The sequence below is a fragment of the Camellia sinensis genome, chromosome 6 (genome assembly GCF_055761805.1).
Source record: "Camellia sinensis isolate YWXY chromosome 6, ASM5576180v1, whole genome shotgun sequence".
NCBI classification, from domain to species: domain Eukaryota; kingdom Viridiplantae; phylum Streptophyta; class Magnoliopsida; order Ericales; family Theaceae; genus Camellia; species Camellia sinensis.
Genome location: NC_138966.1, coordinates 196,143,411 through 196,149,410, shown reverse-complemented (window position 1 = coordinate 196,149,410; position 6,000 = coordinate 196,143,411).

Here is a 6,000-nt window from a genome sequence, read left to right as displayed (position 1 = left end):
TCAATTGTATCCCTACACCTGTCATTCATAATCACACTCCTTATGAGCGTCTGTGTGGCACCCGTCCCCCCTACGCCAACCTTAAAGTCTTTGGCTCTGCCTATTTTGTTCTTCTCCAACCTCATGAACGTACCAAACTTGAACCTCGTTCCCGCCTTTGTTGCTTCTTGGGGTATGGTATTGAACATAAGGGGTATCGTTGTTGGGATCCTCTTTCCCAACGACTTCGTATCTCTCGTCATGTGGTCTTTTGGGAACACAAAATGTTTTCCTCTCTCTCTCCCTTCCGTTTATCCGTTCCCTCACCCTCTCTTTTTTTTACTGACCTTCCACCGATCTATTTTCTGATGACCTTCCTCCACCACCCTTGCCCGCCTCTCTCGAGTTTTCTGATCCGTCTATTCCACCGCCCCTGCCAACCTCTCTCGAGATCGCCTTGCCTACCGGTTTGTCCCATGCACCTGCTCCCTCTGATGGTCCTGCTCCTGCTCCTTCAGTATAGCGATCCCGGGTTTACCCTTGTTATACCGTGAGCCGGACATGTGTCCGTGGATGTTGGTAGTTGTTTATTATTTTGTTTACATCCTTTTACTTCGTATTTGAGTTATAGGATGTGTTGGGCGGATTTGTTTCAGGTTGGTTGAGTTTAGAAACCAAAACTAGTTGCCCAGATTTTTGGCCTGTACGCTCGAGCGGAGGTGTTGGCGCTCGAGCGGGTAATACACCCATCCAGTATTTGTTGTGCAGTGTTGTACGCTCGAGCGTGGAGTTGGCCGCTCGAGCGGATCTGTGTGAGTGGCCGCTCGAGCGTAGGGTTGGGAGCTCGAGCGGAGGCCTGGTTCTGCAAAAGTGCTGGGCGAGTGCATTCTGCGCTCGAGCGGGCGGTTGGCCGCTCGAGCGGAAGTCTGTGAGTGGCCGCTCGAGCGGGGTGTTTTACGCTCGAGCGGAGACCTGGGTTAAAGTCCCGAATTTGTGACTCTTCAAATCACTTTTTCACTTTCTCTTCTCTCTCTTACTTTTCCAAAATCACCATTGTTGAGCCTCTCACTCTAGACTCTACCTTCTCTCTAGGTTTTGATCTAGTAGGAGTGATTTACTCACCTTTGGCCTTTACAAAAAAGTTGTTGATCGTCGAGGGCTTCATTTTAATCTGAAAATCTCGGGTTTTGGAGTACGTTGGGTTTTGTCGTCTTCTCCTTTGGGACTCCGAATTTGAGGTAGGGATATCCTACTCCTCTCTATGAGTTTTGTCTTTAAATTTTGGTATTTTGAGATGTTGGGCTTGGTTTGGTAATTTTGTGAAAGTTTGGGGCTTTTGTGTAATTTTACAAAAGATGGGGTTTTATTCATAATAAACCTAGATACATGTTTGGCATGAAAAAATGGAATGATTGTTGAATCATTGATGAAAATGGGACCTAATGGTTGAAATGTTAATTATGGGAATTGACCTAATTACATTGTTTAATTAATTGGGATAATTAATTGATAAGAATGAAGAAATGAAATGTTGATTGAATATCCATTTGTGCATTTATTTTCTGTTTAGAAATAACTGCTTTGGGCTATCGGTGGAGGATAGTCGTGATTGTTGTAGACAATGCATGATGATTAGGTAAACTGAAACTAATCAATGAAATGTGTCATGGAACTTGACGGTTGTTAGAATACATTAATTGTATGTATTGGGTGATTGTATATAGAACCAATGTGTTTATATACGTTATGTGTAGAGGAGGAGATAGGGGATGTACTCCGCGGTTTAGGGGAAGATAGGAGATGTACCTCTAAACCGGATAAGTATTGGGAGGAGATAGGGGATGAACTCCGTAGACACAGCTCATATGCTTGTCTAGAGAAGTGAAGATAGAGCTCATATGCTTATCTTTGTGAAGTGTGGATACAGCTTATATGCTTATCTGTGAATGTGGGATATTGTTGTTCTACATATCTGTGTAGGATGTGGATATAGCTTATATGCTTATCTGTGAATGTGGATATTGTTTTTATACATATCTGTTGAAATGATGATAGAGCTAGCATGCTTATCTGTTGAAAAAGGGAAAATGAAAGGTAACTTGGACTCGTAAGTTGTATGACATAAATATGTGATTTATGTGATTGTATCAGTGTTGACCATCTATCAATTGCTAATATTTTAGTCATTGTCCATGGTTGGTTTAGTGTATTTCTACTGGGCTGTGGCTCACCCTATATGGGAATATCATTTTCAGGTGCAGGAAGCATGCCACCTCCAAGGACATAGCTGGGAGGCTAGTGGCGGACATACTTTTGTCGCTTAACTTTTGATGTATTACATGTAACTTCAAGCCTAGGGCTTAATGTGTAAACGAGTTAGTACTCTTTTGTTATAACCAAGTGTTAGCTTGGAAAGCTGTAAGCCCGTAGGGCATTTTGTTTTTGATAGTAACATGTAATACTTATGTAATGAAACTCTAATGAATAAAAGAGTGTGGTTAGTTTATATGTAAATGCATGTCATATCTGATGGGTTTATTGTTGTTATTTTGAGGGCGTTACATTCGGGATCCTCCCCTCCTGCTGAGTCTCTTCCTCTGGCTCCTCCTCCCTCTGCACGACCACACCGGGTAACCCAACCTTCTACTCGTCTTCGTGACTTTATTGTTGGTTCTACTGCTTTTTCTACTTATGAACCGACCTCCTATCGTGAGGCTCGCTCTAATCCTCTTTGGCAGCAAGCTATGACTGATGAATTGCAGGCTTTAGACAAAACTCATACTTGGGAGATTGTTGATCTTCCTCCTGGCAAGACTGCCATTGGCTGCAAATGGGTATACAAAATCAAGACTTGTTCTGATGGATCTATTGAGCGCTACAAAGCCCGCCTTGTTGCCAAAGGCTTCAATCAAGAATATGGTCTTGATTATGAGGAGACCTTTGCTCCTGTTGCTCGTCTCACCTCTGTTCGCAGCTTGATTGCTGTTGCTACCGCTCGACAATGGGATCTTTATCAAATGGACGTGAAAAATGCTTTTCTTAATGGTGTTCTTCTCGAGGAGGTCTACATGCACCCTCCCCCTGGGTCTGCTTATCTCCCGCATCAAGTCTGCAAACTTCGGCGTGCATTATATGGTCTCAAACAAGCTTCCCGTGCTTGGTTTGCCAAGTTCAGCTCCACTATTCAGAAATGTGGTTTTGCCTCCAGCTCTTATGATACTGCTCTTTTTATCCGAAAAACAGCTCACGGGACCACCCTGCTTTTACTTTATGTCGATGACATGATTATCACCGGTGATGATATCGATGGTATTCTTCGCCTTAAACAGTTTCTTAGCCATCATTTCGAGATGAAAGATCTTGGTCCTCTCAGCTATTTCTTGGGTCTTGAAATCTTCCATGATTCTACGGGTTCTTTTCTCTCTCAGGCTAAGTATACCTCTGATCTTCTCACACGTGCTGGTCTTACGGATTGCAAGACTGCCCCTACTCCCCTGGACCCTCAGAGTCGTCTTACACCTCTTGATGGCACTCTTCTCCCTGATGCTACACTATATCGTCAGCTGGTTGGCAGTCTTGTCTATCTCACAGTTACTCGTCCTGATATTGCCTATGCCGTTCATAATGTCAGCCAGTTTATGTCCGCTCCTCGTACCCCTCATTATGCTGCCTTGCTTCGTATCCTTCGGTATCTCAAAGGCACCCTGTTTCATGGTCTTCATTATTCTGCCCGCTCATCTCTTCAGCTTCGTGCCTTCTCAGATGCTGATTGGGCTGGCGATCCTACTGACCGGCGCTCTACTACTGGGTTCTGCTTTTTTCTGGGTGATTCTTTTATTTCTTGGCGCAGCAAGAAACAATCTCTTACTGCTCGTTCCAGTACCGAGGCTGAATACCGTGCTCTTGCTGATGCTACTCAAGAACTTCTCTGGCTTCGTTGGCTCCTTGCTGACATGAGTGTTACCCCCTCTGGTGCTACTGACCTCTTTTGTGACAATCACAGTGCTCTTCAAATTGCTCACAATGATGTTTTTCATGATCGCACCAAGCACATTGAGATTGACTGCCATTTTATTCGTCAACACGTCACTCGTGGTACTGTCCATCTCCATCCAATCTCTTCTGTTGATCAACCTGCTGATATCTTCACCAAAGCTCATTCTCCTGGCCGCTTCGTTGAACTTGTCTCCAGACTCCAGTTGGTTGATGTTTGTCCTCCTTGAGTTTGAGGGGGGCTGTTAATGTATATTATATTTACTGTATTATATTAATTATAATAACGTATATATTAAACATATCAACACAATCATACTAATATATTAATAGGTTATAGGATGCCAGAGCATGCCTTCCTTTCGGCTGCTTTCGGCTACTTTTAATATTTTATGTGTTTCTTTCATAATGATGTTGTATACACCAGCTCCTATAAATGGAGTCTCTTCTTGCATTGTTAGATACAATCAATACAAGAGTTTTCTTACTCTGTCAATATCATTCTCTTATTTGTTTCAATTAGTTATATACCTTAAGCCGTTCTTTGTTTTGGTGTATTGAATTAAATGAGATTAGTATAAGACCAACAACAGTTAATCTTGTGATTATTAATCTCTTTGAATTGTGTCTTATTTCATATTTGGGCTAACTCAAGTTGGGATTGTGATGAACAATTTGATAAAATCTTATTAATTTTGTAATTTAACTTGTTAGTCTGAATCTCTCTTTAGTTCCCTCTATTTTGTATCTTATCATCTTTTTGAGATTCAATAGTATATCCTTGGGATTGTATGCCAAGATTTTTAATTTTACGAGTCAAATATTAGATCAAGTATTTTGTTGGATTATTGATTACATTTTAAAAATAATGTCTATTCAAACAAATATGGCCTTACCTTTTTAAGTGTGTAGTAAAATGCATTAGATAGAAACCATAATTATACAATAGCACAACCCAAAATTAACTGTTTCTTCGAGAAACTGCTTTGGCCGCCATATGCACCAAGACTACCATTTTTTTCAAGGTACCTTAGTAATACAAATGAAATCAAAAGAGTTACACAAGATTTTGATATCCACGTAATATATTTATAATATCCTCATTAGCAGCTTCTTCGTGTTGGAGTTCATTTACTAATTTTACACAATCAGCAAGCAAGGTGATGGCCTTCACTTGACTTTGTACATACCAGTAAATTGCTTCAAAACACGCTCGAGTTTCCGCCATAATTGTTGAAGATGCCAAAAAAGAAAACTGTCGTGTTATGATGTACCCTGTGTTATCAAGACCAACCCAAGCTGCTCCTGCCTTGCATGTTTGTTTGTCCCACGCACCATCAATAAGTATCTTGTCAAAACACCTATCTGGACACCAAGATAAATTGTTGGTAACAACATAACAATTATCTATTACATTTGCTTGATTTCGGCCATCCACTCTTGGTGGTAGATGAATTTTCAAACTGAGCCTAATAGCCGACCATTCCAAATGATTAATTGTGATGGACTGTCTACAACCTGTTCATGGACAGCCTTGTTTCTATGCAACCAAATGCCCCAAAGGATTTTGCCAGACTCAATTATTGCATCCTCGTCCGGAGCTTGCTTGAACCAAAATTTGATCCATTCCCGGACTAACATTGCCTCACCTGCATCAAAATGAAGATTGAGCCGAGAAGCTTGCCAAATATGCTTGGAAAAAGGGCATTGAAAACACATGTGTTCAAGCATTTTATCCGACACCACACATCATGGGCACACTGCTGGACATCAATACCACGACCCCTTAAAATTACTCGAATGGGCGTGTCAACTCTTGATCAAAGGTTAAGATTGTTTCAGAGAAATGTTTTGGAGAAAAGGATTATGAAAATCAACTCAGGCCACGTTTGTTCAGGAAATTAAAGGGCACGCCATAAAAGGTAGTTTTGGTCACAAATTATTGTGGTTATATTGCAAACTATTGAATAAAATGTATGTGTATATATATATGAATCATTATAATTTCATTATGAATTATTGCAATAA